Source organism: Mastigoproctus giganteus, chromosome 7 (genome assembly GCF_048544385.1).
Source record: "Mastigoproctus giganteus isolate SK-2022 chromosome 7, ASM4854438v1, whole genome shotgun sequence".
Classification (NCBI taxonomy): domain Eukaryota; kingdom Metazoa; phylum Arthropoda; class Arachnida; order Uropygi; family Thelyphonidae; genus Mastigoproctus; species Mastigoproctus giganteus.
Genome location: NC_143581.1, coordinates 201,226,868 through 201,245,677, shown reverse-complemented (window position 1 = coordinate 201,245,677; position 18,810 = coordinate 201,226,868). Strand labels below are relative to the sequence as shown.

The following is an 18,810-nucleotide window of genomic DNA, read 5'->3' as shown; positions in this document are numbered from 1 at the left end:
GCATTTTCGGGGGAGGGGGGGTGAATCCGTCAACTACCTCCAGGAGGGATGGCTACGCAAGAGGGTAGCTAGCTCCTCGTTGAATGTAAGATTTCAAAGAATACAAGGATGTGGGTTATCTTTCTGCATCATTCAACAAACAAAGAAACCACCCATAACCAAAAGTCTGTTGAGGGTGGGGCAGGTATGGTAAACACAGAGGAAATTCCTTGCAATTATCCTCTCTGCGAAGGTTTCATGGAACAGACTGCTGTAATGACACTGATTGCTTTCATAGTGCTTTCAAACTAGCAATGCTTTATCTTGTGAAAACATTTCAAAGCGAAAATGACAATTTCAATGCCAGTGTGACCTAGCTTTTATAAACACCAATCCAGGTGGCACTATGTACACTCGGCCCTCTGGTTGATAAATCTGAAACTTTTTTTTTTTTTTTTTTTTAAATTCTATTACAATTACGTAGGCACATTAAATAAGTATTAAAGTATTATCCTATTGGGTCTCATATTTTGTTAGTTTTTAAAAATAATCAAAAACTTTAGAAAGATCCCGCATTAAAAAAGAACATCCGGTGAGCAGTTTCGAGATGTTTTGAATTTTGTGCCGAGGAAATTAAAACAATGATGAGTCACTATATTGTGTCCGTAAAAATGGGAATATTCAGTGATCTCTTTGACAGGTTTACAGAATAACAAACTCTACGTAAGACAGAAAAAGCTATGCAACCAACGTCGCAGAACAATTCGACCAGTGTGAAAAAAGCTCACATTTCCATCCATTTAACGAGAATGGTGCATCCAGGCTAAAATGTTGCGTGTTAGATGAGTGTCAATTAGCTTTAAGGTATGCAGCAATGTTGGGCAATAAGTACTGTACATTAGTACAATATGTAACGATTACATTAGTTAACATATAGTCAACTACACATTAATCGGTATAACAATTGATTCAAACAATTGTGAGCGCATGTGCACATATCCTTTTCATTTGCCCTCGTGAGTAGCATAGTTGGTAGAATTGCCGTCTCCTCCCCACACCGGGTGGAAAAGACCAGAGTTCGAGTCCCTTCGATGACAGGAGAAATTTTTATGGACCTTTTTCACAACGTGGCTGAATTAATCGGTCTCAGGCGAGGGCAGCATGGTTTTTCCTCCAGAAACAGAAATCGATTTCAGAACAACCGCAATTTACAGACCTATACACACAGAGCAATGTGGACTTAGTTGCTGATGCTCCTGAAACCCTACAACAACAACAATCTTTGCACTTTTCATTTTGAAGATGACTCCAGGTAACAAATCCATGTTGAAAGTACCCATGTCTTCCAAAGAGACTACAAATGGAATGGGACTGTCTGTTCCGTGTGTGCATTTTCAAAGCACACAAACGGAAATGCCAACCGCCAATCCAACTTAACGACTCTGCTGCCAGACACTGGTTTTGTTCTTGTGCCCATAACTCCAAATTTCTAAGTACGATCCTGCCACAGATGAAATATACCTCGTGAAGAAAGGAATCCAGAAACTCCATGATCTCCACATCTCAGTCGAAGAAAATCCTCATACCAAAGTACCACAAAACACCATCAGAAATATATTTTTTAAAATCATTTATTGTTTTAAATACAATTTCAATGTTTGATTTTTAAGTCCTCTAATTCCATTTCGAATTGTGCTTCATGTGGACTAAAAGTTAAAGAGGCACAGTTACATGTTCAAAGAGCCGCAGGTTGCCGACCCCTGCTCTAGTTGTATGTACCTGCATGCCAAGTAAGCACGTGCTTCACCTTTCCAACTTTACGCAATAGTAGATTAAACATCAGAAACACATAACATGGCTTGAGCGCTCACCAGATCAGCACCCTCTAAACTTCCAATCTTCATCCGTAAAATTAATAGAAAATTTTTGGAAACGGAAATATTTCTTCATTATGTATTTTTGAATAATTTCAATTTAAAAAATAAAAATAATAAAATTTCTGTTTATACTCCAGGACGACCAAATGATCAGAGGAGTTCACAAGATAGACAGAATACAAGAAACAGCACCGTATTCAGCAGTCACGGGCTTGAACCCCGGTCACTCAAGGCACGTGTACTTATGCACCCGCGCGCCTGACCACTAGGCTACGGCGGCCTTATTTTTGTTTTTCGGGAATCATTCGTCATAGGACTGTACGATCCCTTTGAAATTAGCGCCAACAGATAATTAAACGTAAAGTACATTTGCAAATACAAGCTGTCAACAAGTATGATCCCAAGTTCCTTATCTTCAGATAAATACTGTACGCTTTCTTGGGGCTGCTTAGTCGATCCAATCATCGGAAGGACTAACTTTTCTGATTCCCAGAAATGTGTTATTGTTGGAGCACATAGGAGGAGCCACAATTGAGAAAACAATAGAAATCACTGGTGTTGAAAGCAGCCATCTCAAAAGTATACCATGGGTGGAAGAAGAAAGGAGAATGAATCTGTAAAAGGAAGAAATGCGGCAGAAAGTCCGTACTCCAAGAACGAGATCACAGGAATTTAAAGCGAATTGTACGTCGAAATAGAATTACCAGTGCAGTAAATAACTGAAAAATTCAAATTAAAGGAAAGAAAGACCCATTTCCAACTAAACTATGCAGCAGGAGTTAAATAATCTGTCATTTGGTAGCCGTATGCCTATTCGAAAGTCACTCCTTTCTGTAAAAAATAGAAAGATTCGATTGGAGGTGATGCCACCATCGCCAAGACTGAACTGTGGAACAGTGTAAAAAGATCATACGGTCTGATGAGTCTCGATTTACGTTTTGTTTTTTTTTTTTTTTTCTTCAATAGTAGGCTAAAACTGTGCAGTAAACCTTATTAAGCCAGACTTTCTCGTGTCCACTACTCATGCGGCTGGAGGTGGTATCATATTATAGGGTATGTTCTGTTCGTATGGAATAGATTCGCTCATACCGTTAGAAGGTCGTGTTATCTCCAATGAATATCTTTCAGTCGTGTCGGACCAACCTGCAATGCTCCATTTTTACCAGGAATGCGATGGATTTTCATCAAGACAACGCAACTATCAACCGTGCAAAAATTGTATCTCACTGATTCAAGGAATATTCCCAAGATTTTCAACATCTACCAGGCCGCCCATATTTCAAATCTGAATACAATTGAGAGGATATATTGTAAAAGGCAATTTGGCTTCGTTTTTCTCTACCGACCACAATACAGCAGCTGACAAATATCCTGGAGGAAGAATGATTAAATCTGAAGATAAACTCCCTCAGATATCTAGTGGAATCTATGACGTGTAGGAGTAATTCGAGCAAAAGTTGGTCCTGCTATTGATATTAAATAAAGGTTTCTATTTTTTTGGCTGCTGAGTGTATATGCTTTAGAAACAGCCTGCATTTTGTAGATACATATCCTGCGACTAGAAAGGGGGCATATGTAAGGTCTGTCATGTAAGAAAGCTATACGTAATACTTTCAGTTTTCTTTTACTGAAGAAGGGGGAAAAATCAATGTTCTGCTATACCACTTTTCTTTTCTCCACACTCAGAATCGAAAAACGAGTATATTATTTGTTTTCAATTAAAAAAAACCAGCGGAACTCATCTTCACCTTCAGGCTCTCACACAACTTGTATTTGTATTATTCTCCTTCCAGCCGCACTACTATTCAATATTTTTGAATTACATCTGCAGAAAACAGCTGCCAACTTTTAAAATACTGTACCAACGAAAAGGAGTGCTCTTTCAAATACAGATGAAAGAAAGAGATGGAACACCAAATTATCTGCGGTACTGTTGCACAGAAAATATACTGATTATAAAAGTTCTACAATATTTACGAGTAAAATCTCAGAAATTAAAAGTCTACTGGTGATCAATGAAGCAAGTTTAATTTATAAACAAGTTGTGCGTGGTACAATTTAAATAAAATATTTATGGTAAGATCTTTTTACCTGCTCTTTGACGTTAAGTTTTAAATCGCTCAAGATTTATGTTTAACTTCTTTCAAAAACTATAAAACAAGCATAACGACAATCATTACTAATTATCATTTTAAAGTTATCTTTCATTTTCTACAAAATTTAGAGCCTCTGGCAACGAGACCAAAAATCTATTATGATTAATAACCATATTATACAGAGGATGACTGGATACGCAACATTAATTCTACTAAATTGTAGTGGAATTTAGAAAGATACAGGGTGTTCACTTTAAATAAGAACTTATGAATAACATCGAGTAAAAGAATGCTAAAGACATGAAATATATTCTCTGAACGTTAATTACTTTGTCACATAAAATGCTGAAAATGAATACCACGTGGACACTCTTCAGTCACAGCCGATCAGCAAAGAACTCAATTTTCACAAGCTTCTGTGTTGCAGATTTTGATGGCGCCCTACGACATCAAAATTGTCTGCCAAAATCACGTTGGGTAATTTTAAAGGACTCTGCTTCGAAGTCACGTTTTACCATGACCACACGATTCTCTCTGCTAAACACCAGGTTCATTTACCACAATGCAATGCAGATTGGTAGTTTTACAGTTTGTCGACAGATGACGATACCAAAAAACAGAATTAAAAAAATGTCACTTGTAAAATCAAGTCTTTAGCACTCTTTTACTCGAAGTTATTCAAATTTTTATGGGTTCCTCATTTAAAATGATCACCTTGTAACTTTGTATATATATAAACTGGTAAAACAGAACATTTTCTTCCAACAAGAAAGTTAAATCCGATTAAAATGGATCAAGAAAGATGATGAGAATATGCTACTCGCAGTTATGAATATCAGTACTGTTCAGAAATATATGAACTTCACAATCTGTATTACATGAAATCACTACTGTTATTTAATGCGTTATAAACGTAATAAAAGTGTAAAAGACTATAATAAGTCAAACTTTCGTCTTCGAAACATATGCCCGCATGACTCTTAAAGCTAACGATTTAATTGATTTCTGAAAACGAAGTAACTCGTTTAAGGTAGCATGTTTATTGTGTTCCTCACTCTAACAATGTTTAACCTGCGGGTCAAACAAAAACAGCTAAAAAACTTTTAAAAAAATAATAAAATAAAGGATGCGATCGTCTTACAGTTTCCCTCCACATTCATGCAATTAGCAAAAGCAGCAATGGGTATCTGCCTATTTGAGTTATCAGTCTTTTCTGGACTGCTACTTAATATCTAATCATGAAGTACTTGCCACGACGACCCTATGCAACGCCTGGACCAATTAACTCAGCCAATGCTGTTTGTATAAATTACATTTCCAAATTAATGAGCTTCAGTTTGAAGGACATAGGAGACTTTCCGCTACATTCTAATTCCCAGATTATATCCCCCCCCCCCTCGCGCACACCTACACATCGCATGAAATATGACCCCACCTGTAGGCGTGACTGTAGACACCACAATGATGAGGCAGGCGCCATGACTGCTAGCATTTCAGCCGTATCTTTCTACATGGGGTATGTGGTGTACGGGGATCGAGTCGTGGATTATTTATTGGAAGTAATTCAATTAAACTGGCATCCTGAACCTAACTCCTATCTAATGTTGGTTCAAGTATTAATTGAAGATGACTTCGTATCAAAATTTTCTCAGAAATCTTAAGCAGAATAATTTGAACTTCACCTCAAACTGATATATGAGATGTCCTGATATGCATCTCTCCGATTTCTCTATTCGACATTAAGCTTTCGTTCCTGAGTAACTGCGACATGTTACGAAAATGAAACGCCTAAATAAGCAAAATAAAGAAACAGAACTGAACGTTATATAAACAACGTCCATATCCTGACAACATGGAGTAAGTTTTCTCAATGACAAATATACTGTGTGAAGGTAGAATTATTTTAATGAGTAGAGATGGAATACCCTTTGAGAGTAAACAGACTTTTAACTCTTTATGTGCATGAAATTACTTGAAGAGATCTGATAGCACATTCCAAAGACTGGCCATACGAAAACTATATAATGCACATGATGTACACAGGCTAACAACTAGTGAGATGGATCAGCTAATCATTAAGACAGAGAAATCCAGGAAGTTCACTGTACAATATTCCAATCAGATGAACACTAAGCCATAAATATTCATGATAACTGCATATTCGTGGAGTAAATGATTTGTTCTCGAACACCGCAAAATGTTTAGGGTGTACCTTAACATGTGGGACCCACTTCAGGGATGTATTTAGGACAAAAAATAAAAATAATAATGTAAACATAGATTTCTCTTTTCGCCTTGTTTCAGAATTACAGCAATTTTTGTGTTTCAGCAACTATCCGCTTACGTTTAGAGGCAATGCTTAAAATGACCAACGTGCGCCTGAAAACGCCTCACCATATTCCACTTCACCCACTCAAAAGTTCCAGGTGTCTGTCGAATTTTCTGGCAGCTTTGTTCCACACACTGGCAGGGCATTTCAATGTTATCAATTTGTGTGGAATAAACAATAGCTTTCAGGTGGTCCCACAAGCAAAAATCGAGTGGATTCAGATCTGGAGAGCGTGCAGGCCAGACAATGGCTCCTGCACGACCAATCCATTTATCGCTCATCCAAAAAAGTTTCTAGCGACACAGCTAAAATGAGACGGAGTACCGCGTGCACAAACCACAATCGACCAAATCAAATGTAAATTCGTCGATGTTCCTGTTAATCTCACAGGCAGAAAAATTGACCCGATTAAATCTTAGCCAATTATTTCTGCTCATACATTCATGCTGAATTGTTGCTGGTGTCTTGACTGAACAACAGCATGGGGATTTTCTTCAATCCATCGATGAGCGTTGTGTGCTTCATCAGTAAGCAATACAGCGAATAGGAATGCTGATCACATGTACAGATCTGCAGAAACTAAGTAGAAAAAGCTCTCGTAGCGGGAAGTCAGCTTCAATAAGTCCTTGTACTCTCTGAAGATAATATGGATAAAGCTGTTGGTCCCGAAAATTCTCCACACAGTCCTACGTATGTACCACGCTCTCTGCTGTTGCTATCCTTCGGGTGATGTCACCACCATTTTCCTCAACGTGATTGAGGATCCATTCTTCTAAATCAATAGTTCTGGTGCTGATGTGTCTATTATCACCACTTGAAACTCATTTTCTAAATGAATCAGTTTTCGCAAGGCGTTCATGTATTCTCTGAAAGGTGTTCTTATTTGACACATCACGATTAGGAAAGTTTTTTTTGCATATAGACGTCTTGTCTCGGTTGCATTGCATCTAACAAGCCAATACATGAGATGTATGTCTGCCATCTCTCGATTTCAATAGCCCCCATTTTCACAGCAAATGCACAGTATCAAAATGTTAATAACAAGCTCTTTTGTCACTACAACTAACTGAAATACTCAAAGAACACCAAGGGATCTTGTTTACATAACTACATAGCAGGGCACTCTATAAGATATCGAGCATTGTTTGTAAACAGTTGAATGGAGCCAGTTATGTTAACTCAGTTTGTGGAAAGAATTGTTGGAACAAAAAAATGGCTGTAACACGGAAACAAGGCGAAAGATGATGAGAATATGCTACTTGCAGTTAAGAATATCAATACTATAAATATATTGCTTACGTCCGGAGGAACGGAATTAAGAAAAAAAGAAAATTGCAGGTACAAACAAGATAGTACTCTTTAATAAAACAAGGATACAGATTAAATAAAAATAAAGCAAAACAATACTATCAATACTGTTCAGAGATAAATGAATGTTCTCAATCTGTATTACATGAAATCACTGATGTTATTTAACACGTTATAAACACGTTAAAAAAGTGAAAAAGACTGCAATACGTCAAACTTTCCTCTTCGAAACATATGCCCGCGTGAGACTCTTTTAAAGCTGTTTAAAAACCCATGTTTACATTAACCTTTTTTAAAATTGTTTTCAGGTAGGTCCTAAATCCATCCCTGAAGTGGGTCCCACATGTTATGATATACCCTATATACGTAGGTTATTGAACTAACACAAACAGTTATTAATCTTAATTCTTATGAAATGAGAACTGAGTAAAACGTTTTAAAACGTTAATATTCATCGGCATGCTGCGTTTTAGCGTGAACTGTTAGCGTCAAAATTATACTAAACCTCTAGTCCGTGATGATTGATAAAATATTCAGTTTGATGCCTGCAAATGAGGTCGGTAGAATCGTACTGTAAATTAAATTAAAAAGCATTTTGGGATTACGGATTTCCAGATGCAGTGTATTCTTTTTTATATAAGGTTTTTTGGCAAGCTGGTATATAGGAGCAACTAAAGTCATAAAAAGCATGAACATGACATCTCAAGTCCCTTTTATATCATGTACGAAATGCATCAAATGATACCCAAGAGTTTCCCGTTACTACCAGAAACCAACCAAGAAATAAAAAAATCTGAAAAAAAGCAAGCACTGAAATTACAAAATGAAAAAATAATAATAATAATAAATAAATAAATAAGAAAAATGGATTAACAAACAACAGCCAGTACTAATCCGGGGATTCACAGAGGAAAGGAATTCTGCAAAGATACGGCGCAACTGCTATCCGAAACAATGCTACGAACCCACCCCCCCTTACACATGCATAGCACATAAACGATCAGCGATATTTAAAAAGAGAAGAAAAATAACAAAAGAAAGTTTGGAGAACCATGGACAATTTGGTGATAAAACTCTCCCATTGGGAGCATCTGACACTGCAAAAATTCAAACGTTTGCATTATTATCATGGACTCAGCAGATTAACCATTGATGTCCGATGCGAACTATAAAGACAGACTGAACTTAAACAAGTTCTTAACTCTGGTTGATGATACCTTGTAACTAGGAAAGAAACACAAGTAAATTAAGGACGAATTGTAAAACTTAATGTCGAGCAGCAGTTGTGCCTTAAGTTTGCAGGATTCCAGGCTGCTATGCTTGCTTGGTGAGTACTTTTACACCTTTCGAGTGCGATTTGTTGCATTTAGCAACAATTTTCATATGTGGTATAAAGGTGTTTAATGTGAGACATCATTAGCTGACTACACCATTTTTTATTTATTTACACATATAATTGATTTAAATTTGTGTATATAAATTAGGTGCGTTTATAAAGGTCAATTTGAGGTATGAAAATATGGGATTTCTCGGTGGGAAACAGCTGTAGCCTCCGACTGACATCGTCTAACTCTGTATCAGGTAGAAAACCTTAGAAAAAGTTTCCACAATCGTAGACAGTTTTCGAATTCTAAACACTTGGTACTCGGTAAGTCTGTTGTTACCTATTAGGTCATGAACCATGACCTAGTAGGTCACATAAGATTTATAACAGTACAGAAAGCAAACAAATTTGAAATCCCCCCCAAAAAAACGCCAGCTTTTTTAAAATGTAAATAAAGGAGTGAGACTTCACTTTTTTTTTTTTTTTTTTCATTCCCATTTATTTATTATTTCTTTTTTAAATCAGCAACGCACGTGACCAAAACAGGTACGAAGTCTTCAGTACCTCTGAACTTGGAGAGTTTCCCACGTCGTAAACAGGAAGCGAACAAGACGCCTGCTGCATTTCGCCTTTGTGTACACTACCATTTGTGCTATTGTGAATTTGCGGCTAAGAAAGAAACTACATCCAGAGAGTGGCCCAGTTCCCCCTCTACTTCAGTTACTGCTCATGTGCGCCACTTTCTTGGTGTCCAATTACTTATTAATAAAATATTATGCAGATGCAGTGGGACAAGTACTGCTTGCAAACGTAGCACAGACAACTCTTCACGAGGGAAAGCGGGCGAGAAGGATGGAGGGAAGATAACATCCCCTGAAGTCAAGAACACGGCGTCTTAATGGCAGCATCATAGGTACCCGGCCACCAAAGTAAAGTTTTTTCATCACTCTTGGTATAAATTTTAAGTAAGTTTTCTCTTAGCATTCGAAATAAGCTGAAAGCTCGCTATGGAATTTCAGCTGTTCCCAATTTTTGGTACGCGTACCTCCAGGAGTGCACACAACGTTGCAAAGTAGTAAGCGGGGGGGAAAAAAAGGACTTGCCCATTTATTAAAAAAAAAAAAAAAAACTTTGTAAGGCACTCTCAGACAACAATACATATTTGCATGACTATTGGTGTGCTGTAGACAACACCAATAGTCAGCAAGATCAGACATTACGTTAACAAAGAAAAGGTGGAATGTTGTATTTACTATTAAACAAACGATATGCGACCAAAACAAGAGAAAAACTGAAAAACGATTATTCTTGCAACAATAATGCACTGTTCCAAAGAAACAGATCACTGCCAACATTCTCAAAAATGAATTTAAAAATCTGAAATAAAAGACCTTCTAAGAATCTTCCCAAAAAAAACATTATTTCTTTATCTCTTTTTATATAAAAAGGCACTGTTCTTTCCAGGGATGACGAGAGCCAGTAGGCTCTGGACTAAACAGTCTTATTAGACGGGGCCGCTTTTCCCAAATACGGGGTCCTGAGTCCAGTTCCAGACCATCACCATTCAGTGACAATCATCACGAGTTGTCCATGAGATTATTATGAATAATAGGAGCATCGAACAAAACAAGCACGTATATTCCTCCTTGGATATCTTACCTCCTTTAAAGATGGGCCACCTTACTACGAATGGCGGTTAATAACATCTCGTTACAAATAAAGAAGGGTGACTACACTCCTCTTATGGGAAGCATTTTTATTGCAGTCATTTCTTTCTGGCACAACACTGCACACTGAGTCTTCGGCTGCTAAAAAACAGTATTTTTTAACCTTTCTGACGCTAGGTTCACTTTTCAACCAGAAGTGAAAAGAAAATTTCAGAACTAGGAATGCACTCTCCCCAACACAGAACTTCATTTATGTAGGAGCTCTAGGAAGATAAACCACCCAACTCCCAATAACACAAATATCAGCGGTCGACATTCAATTAAACAATTTTTAGCCCATTATCAGGATCGTTCAAATCCTTGCTTTTATAAAAAAAATAACAGAATCTCAATCTCGTTATCTGTGCTCGCTAAACATTCTGATCGCTACTACCCGTGCCTGCTGCACTGTCAGTACCCATGCTCTGCAAATCCTGGCAGGCGCCATGCCACTGGACCTGGAGGTGGTCCGCTGTGGACTACTCTTCCACCTCTCCAAAGCAAATTCCAAGACCATCCTCGAATTCACAACAGAAGCCGCAAACGACAGAACAGCAGAAAAGAAGCATCTCCTCAAGCATCTGCAGCAGGCGTGGGCAAGCGAGATGGACTACTTCCAACAAAGGCGAAATCACTAGAAAGTTCTTCCCTTACATTAACAGGGTGTTCCCCAGGCTTCCCCCCCCCTGGTTTTCACCTGGTCTTTATGCTACATACCTGTTAACTGGCCATAGATCATTAAAAGGCAAACTGACGGCCCTGGGAATCATCGATGATCCCACTTGCACCTGTGGTGGGACTGAGAGTTGGTCACACCTTATGTATGACTGCCCCCTATATGAGGATCTTCGCTGCACCTTTATCACTTCCTTGACCTACATACCCAAAGACCAAGAAACACACCTGCTTGATAGTAGGGAGGAATATACAGCTTTCACGCGTTTCGCACAAGAGCTCTTCAGCCGAAGGAAAACCTTATCTACAGTTCCTGTACCTGCGCCACAACGGTCCCAAGGAAGACAACAGACGGTCTGAGACCATGATGGACTTTCATACAAACTAGACAGTCATGAACTTGACCACCACACCATCAAACGGACAACTATCCGACGATTGGAGTTTGAAAGCTACCATTGGATCGAATTAAATCCCTGGATTGGACACCAGCCGATGTTGATGACAGAGGCGCCAAATAGCGATTCTATCTGTGCTCAATTGTACAGTCACTTTCGACCCCATTCCTTCCCCTTTCTTTGCCTTCACCTGATTGACTGAATGTACATTGACTGGTTGGGGATGCCTTCGCCTATATCCCCTTACTCTTACTTTCATTCCCCCTCTTCTTCTGTACACCCGGTACTACCTCACTCTATCTAATCGCTGTTTTTTTTAAATTAATTATTTTATTTTATTATTATTATTTATTATTTATTTTATTTATTTATTTATTTATTTATTTTATTTATTTATTTTATTTTATTATTTATTTTATTTTTATTTTTTTATTATTTATTTTTTATTTTATTTTATTATTATTATTTTTTATTTTTTTATTATTTTTTTAAAATTTTATTTTATTTTTTTTAAAATTTATTTATTATTATTTTTTTTTTTACTTGGTCTCCACTCAGGAAGCTGAGGCGACCCTGACAGAGACTAGCCAGAGAACTATGGGCAGCCTGGCTACCTCCTAGTGGTGTGTGCGGGCAACGTTGGGTTCCACCAGGGGCCCTGCGGCCAAATGCCAGGACACAACAGAACCCAACACAAAACTACACATTCAACACACTACACTTTTTCTGGCATTTACAGTGTTCTGTATTTCTTCACAGTGTACATATGGCGCAGATGTGGGAAACCACAGGTGGCGCCCGACCCTAACACTATATCTCTTTATCTGTCCAACCCTCCTTCAACTTACGAAGTATATAAATTTCCAACGTAACACAAAAGCAGATCGGAGTTTATTCGATCAGTTAATCACTGTTTCACACTAGGAAATTTTTTGGAATCTATTCTACAATATCGTTTATCAATTTAATTTTTTTTTTTTTTTTTTCACTTCTGTTCGTAACGCGACTAAGTGTAAAGATGCCCTCGGAATTTTTATAGAAATATTAGTAACACTGATTAGGAACACATATGACTAAGGATATATGATTACCCTAAAGAAAACTAATATTAGCGTTCGATGATTTTTTTTTTTTTTTAACTGAATTAATTGACTGAAATTTGATCAAGGCAGAGATCATTTGGTAAGTTCTCGAACACACGTAAACACGCTGATTTGAAGGCAAACCTAAGGTGACGTAAGAGGTAGTACTATATGGTCCTTGAGGTTGTCACAGACATTCTCTCAGATATGCCAGACAAGCTGTACTTGCTACCTGGGAGTCTAACACGCTGATGGAACTGATATTCAGGTGACACTCAAGTGAAGTGGACCCAAGTTCGGCGAAGTCCGAACGGTCTGTGACAGCCAAATTCTCTGCTTGCACCTTCACGATGGTAGGGCTGTTAGTAATGCTGGGTATAACCCACCCCCATGCGCAAGCACACTGTGGGTGACCACCCAGGTGTGAACCAACGTAAGATGGAGTCGTGGTGTGGCGCCCGCACCACATGGAGAAATGCCGCCCCTCTGTGTTACAAGGCAATACTAGATGGTAGATGACGCACATCAACCGGGGCAATACCACCACTTTGCTTATTGGAGGCCTGAAGTGGTAGAACCCATATTTAGTCTCCAGAGCTACGTTCCGGTCAACCCTTCCCCATCTCTTCCATCATGCAGTATGGCTGATGTCTTTTGAGGTTAAGATGGACATCACGGCAAGATCCACACTTCCTTGCATTTCGAGGGTACAGCTCTAAAATGTTATCCGCAGGCCGGCCGCTAGTTAGTACACCGGACCGAACCTATTGGTAACTCTCTAGGAAGCTTCCGGATCAGCTAATGTATGATCTTCCTACCTCTACTCTGCCAGATAGTGATTAAAGGGAGTCCAAGTAGTGTGTATGTAGGGAGGGCATTGTCGAGGCCAGGTTAGTTAAGGATCTGGGTATATTCTTAATTCTTGCCATATCCAAAAATTTCATTGCTTCATACAGCATGCCCCCCCCCCCCATTCTTCTAACTATTGAATACACCATGAATTGTCAAAATAATAGAGCAAGCTTATCTGCGAAGAGATCTAACCCTCCAAACACTTCCTAGTTCATTTCACAAAAATACGTGGTCTCAATTCTAATCTCAATGATGCCCATTTCCACTTACAGTCTGCCAAACCCCATGTTCTTTTCTGACAGAATCACAGTTAGCATTAGCATTAGTAGAGGCATTTGATGCAAGAAAGAAAGCTTATGCAGCATCAGCCAAAAAAAAAAAAATCTACTTCCACTTCATCCCTCTCTTCGTTCAAAATACCTGTCCAGCTGGGCCTTAAACTTATTTAGGCTATCAACCTCCACGACAAGGGATGGAAGTCTGTTCCAACCAACCACCCGCTGGCTAAATGCAAATTTCCGCACGTCGATCCTACATCTGTCTTTCCTCAATTTGAATTTATGCCCTCTCAGGTGATTATTCTGAGCTAGAGGAAGAATCCCATCAGCATTGAGCATGCTCAAACCATTCAAGGCTTTATACACCTCTATCAGATCACCTCGCTGGTGCCTAGTCTCCAGACACTGTAATTTGCAAAACTTAAGCCTTTCTTCGTAAGAGCACCCCTTTGTTCCATTCACTAATCTTGTTGCCCTTCTCTGTACTCGTTCCAGCAGCTCTACATCCTTCTTGAAATGAGGCCTCCAGACCTGTATACAGTACTCTAGGTGTGGCCTGACCATTGCCTTATACAAGGGAATAATCACCTCCTTATCCATGCTGGAAAAATTCCTGTATATCATTGACAATACTCCATGAGCTACTCTTGCAGCCCGTCTGCACTGCTCAGAGAACGTCATATCTGCCTGCACAACCACCCCGAAGTCCCTTTCATTCTCTACCACTGTCAGTGTAGTACCACAGAGTTGATACGTTGCTCTGGGGTTGCTGTTTCCCATGTGTAGTACTTTACATTTGTCAATGTTAAACTTCATTTGCCACCTCTCAGCCCATCTGCTCAACCTTTCCAGATCCTGTTGCAGCAGCAGAGTGTCAGTAGTCTCCTTGACAACCCTGCCAACCTTTGTATCGTCTGCAAACTTGGACATTAAGCTTGATATACCATCATCAATATCATTTATAAATACAGAAAACAATAATGGACCCAACACTGAGCCCTGAGGGACTCCACTAATAACATTAGTCCACAATGATCAGTGTCCATTGATTACCACTCTCTGTCTTCTCCCCCTCAACCACCCCTTTATCCATAGCAGCAATTTGCCTCCAATGTCACACTGCTCCAATTTGTGTAGCAGTCTTCCATGTGCAACAGAATCAAAAGCCTTTCTAAGATTCACGTATATAATATCAAAGCTATTCCCTGCATCCAGTTCTTTTGTGACTGCACCATAGTATCCAATCAAATTGGTCAGGCAAGACTTCCCCTTAACAAACCATGCTGTGTCCGAGCTATAACTGAAGTCTTGTCTAAATGATCCTGCAGTGCTTCTTTAACCAGTGCCTCCATTAATTTTCCTGGAACAGAAGTTAAGCTCACAGGTCTATAATTACTTGTGTCAGCCTTTGATCCTCCTTTGTGAATTTGGGGTCACATTTGCACATTTCCAGTCTATGGGTACCTCCCCTGAGTCCAAGGAAGCTCTCATAATTATGGCTAAGGGTTTGCTTACTTCCTTTGCTGCCTCCTTTAATATAACTGGATAGATCCCATCCACCCCGAGTGCCTTTCTTGTGTTTATCTTCAACAATTTCTCCTCCACTTTACTCCCAGTTATTTCAAGATTCTGTAGCATACTGCTAGAGTTGAATACACCTCTGGCAGTCCCCTCGCTGAATAACTCCTCATGTGTGAATGTCGATGCAAAATATTCATTTTGTTTGTTAGCTACCTGAGCAGGATCATCATCAGTTGACCCATCAATATCAAGTGGACCAATCTGATTCATCCCCTTCCTTCTAGAGTTTACATAAGTAAAGAATTCTTTGCTGTTTTTCTTTGCATCCCTTGCCAAGGATTTCTCGTAATCTGCCTTCGCCTGCCTAACCTCCTTTGTAACTTGGTTGCATATCAACTTGTATCTATCATAGGCTTCTGTGTCATGTGTTAATTTGTAAGTATCCCATGCATTTTTCTTCTCTGCCATATGCCTCATTAGTTCATCTGACATCCATTTTGGCCTAAACCTTGAACAATATTTCTTAGTTGGTATGTAACGCCTAGTAGCTTCCAAGATAAGTTCTTTGAATGCTTCCCATTTTGAATTTGCTGTTGGTAACATCATCAGTTGATCCCACTGTATAGAATTTAAATACTGTCTCAGTCCATCGTAGTCGCCTTTACGGAAGCAATAACCCTTCCCTTTACCCAGTTATCGGTTGATTCAACCACTGCTCATCTCAGTTGCCCAAATTATGCGCTGTATGATTCCTTTCGCCTCAAAGGTGGTACTTGTGCATATGTCCGTTCCGATATTCCCTGTCAGAGACTTGGTAATTTGGAATCTACTCTTTTCGACCTTCCCTGGCTTAAAATCTCTCTACCTCATTCTGTCAAATTCATCTGTTGTCAATACCGTTCTGCCAACCCCACTAATCACTTGGAGCTCTCTGACTTCCTCTCTTTGCAACTTGACTTTCTCCAGTCCAACTTTCCTAACAGTGGGATAATTTTGCTTGGTGATTTTAATGTTTGCAACTCAAGCTGGCTTCCGTTCTCTAGTCACACAAACCCAGCTGGTCAAAACGTTGAGGTTTTTGCAATTACTAATAACCTCGCACAGATTGTTCATTTACCTATCAGAATACCAGACAATCCTAACCATACAGCCAACACGCTTGATCTTTTTCTCACAAATAACCCTTCTAAGTACACAGTCGAATTGAATGGTCCTTTAGGCACCTCAAATCACAACTTGGTGATTGTCTCTTCTCCAATGGAGCCTTTATCTCATGGCTATTCCCAACCTCGTGTTGTTTGTCATTACAAGAATGCAAAATGGGATGACCTGCGAGATTTCTTTTCATCTGTTCCTTGGTCGGATTATTATTTCAAAACTTCTGATGTCAACGTTTTCTCAGATCGTGTCAGTGAAATTATTCTTCTAGGAATGGAATCCTTTATTCCATACTCCACTTTAAAATCTCGTCCTTTATCTAAACCTTGGTTTTCCTATAAATGTGCTAAGGCTGTTCAAGAGAAGAATGTTGCATATAGTAATTCGCTTGTTTCCACTTCATCATTTTCATTTTCTGCCTTTACCAAAACTTACAGCAATTGTAAAGCAGTTATTAGTCAGTTCAAATTAGAATTTGCACAGGCTAAGAGTAGAAAACTTGCTTCTTGCAATAATGGTAGCCGAGCATTCTGGTCTCTTTCCAAAGCTATATTGGCCGCAACTTTTGCCCATCTACGCTCTCACCTCTGTCAAAACCAGATGGTTCTATTATCACTTCTATAGTCAAGGATAATAGCTGACCTGCTAGCATCCCATTTTACTTCCAACTCATGTTTGTATTAATGATCTTGGTAAAACACTTCCCACCATTCCCAACACGCTCCATTCAATGCGTCCTGTGGTCATCCTTCAGAAGGATTTTGACGAATCTCGATACTAAGAAAGCTCCACGTCCTGACGGCATTTCTCCATTTGTTCTCAAAACTTGTGCTCCTGAACTTACTCCTGTTCTTTGCCGCCTTTTTTTCACTTTCTTATTCCAAAGGGTTTTTTCCCTTCTACTTGGAAATTTGCTCTTATCCAGGCAATTCCTAAAAAGGGTGTTAAATCCCTCCCATCCAATTATCGTCCCATTGCAATTACTTCTACTCTTTCTAAACTTAATCTTAAATTATAGGAGAAAACCTCATACCTTTTTAGAAGGACTGTTAATCTATCAACACTCAATCGCGAATGATTATAATATGAACCTACCCCCCCGTGCATAGTCATAAATAAATCAAATTAAAATAGCTATTAATTAAAATCATCATGCCTTCAACTCTCATATCACGCCAATCGAATCGGAAAGAATTACGGAAAGACGGCGGCTACCAACCTCCAAAAAAAGCAACCAACATCACATGCCACCATGAGAAGTGAAAAACAATTGTCGAAAAAACCTAAGAACCACGAAACAAATAAATATCCATTAATTCAAACAAAAATTAAACTTTAAAAGCGTTTTATAACTTCTTTTAAGAGACCACCTTATTCGGTTTGTTACCGTGTTCACAAGTAAAAAAGAATTAAATGATATTTATTTGTTTCGTAGATTTTAGGTTTTTGCGACTATTATTTTTCAATTCTCATAGTGGCATGTGATATTGGTTGGTTTTTTGGAGGTTGGTGGCCGCCGTCTTTCCGTAATTCTTTCCGATTCGCTTGGCGTGATATGAGTCGAAGGCATGATGATTTTAATTAATAGCTATTTTAATTTGATTTATTTATGACTATGTAAGTTCATATTTTAATCATTCGCGATTATAATATGAATGTTGAGAGATTAACAGTCCTACTAAAAAAGGTAGGAGGTTTTCTCCTACAATTTAAGATTATTATAATAATAGGACCTATTGGGCTTCAGAGTCCCTTTTAATTTGAATTAGTAACTCTTTCTAAATTAATCGAGAAACAAATTAACCGCCATCTCTTAAACTACCTACAAACCTTCCGTCTGATCAACGAACGCCAGTACGGATTCCGTCAGTGTCGATCCACTGGCGAAATTCTGGCTTATGTTACCCATTTATGGACAAATTCAATGGTAAAGTTCGGTGAAACACAAGCAGTTGCTCTTGACATCACAAAGGCTTTCAATCATGTTTGGCATAAAGGTCTTCTAAACAAGCTTTCATCTTATGGTTTGCCAACAGTTTTTTGTAATTGGTTATCCAGTTTTCTCTCTGACCGCTCACTGAGGGTGATGGTAGATTGCTCTCCGGCTTCTAACTTCCCTGCTAATGCCTGTGTCTCCCAAAATTCAGTTCTTTCCCCCACTCTTTTCCTCTCGTATATTAATGACCTTCCTCCATTGACCGGAAATCATATCCACAGTTTTGCCGAT

At 38.8% G+C, this 18,810-nt stretch overlaps 1 protein-coding gene across 1 annotated transcript in view; it reads right to left on the bottom strand.

Moving 5' to 3' along the window:
* LOC150083569 (bifunctional heparan sulfate N-deacetylase/N-sulfotransferase-like) overlaps positions 1-18,810 on the bottom strand; it is a 461,935-nt gene that overhangs the window by 375,066 nt on the left and 68,059 nt on the right. The window lies entirely within an intron of this gene.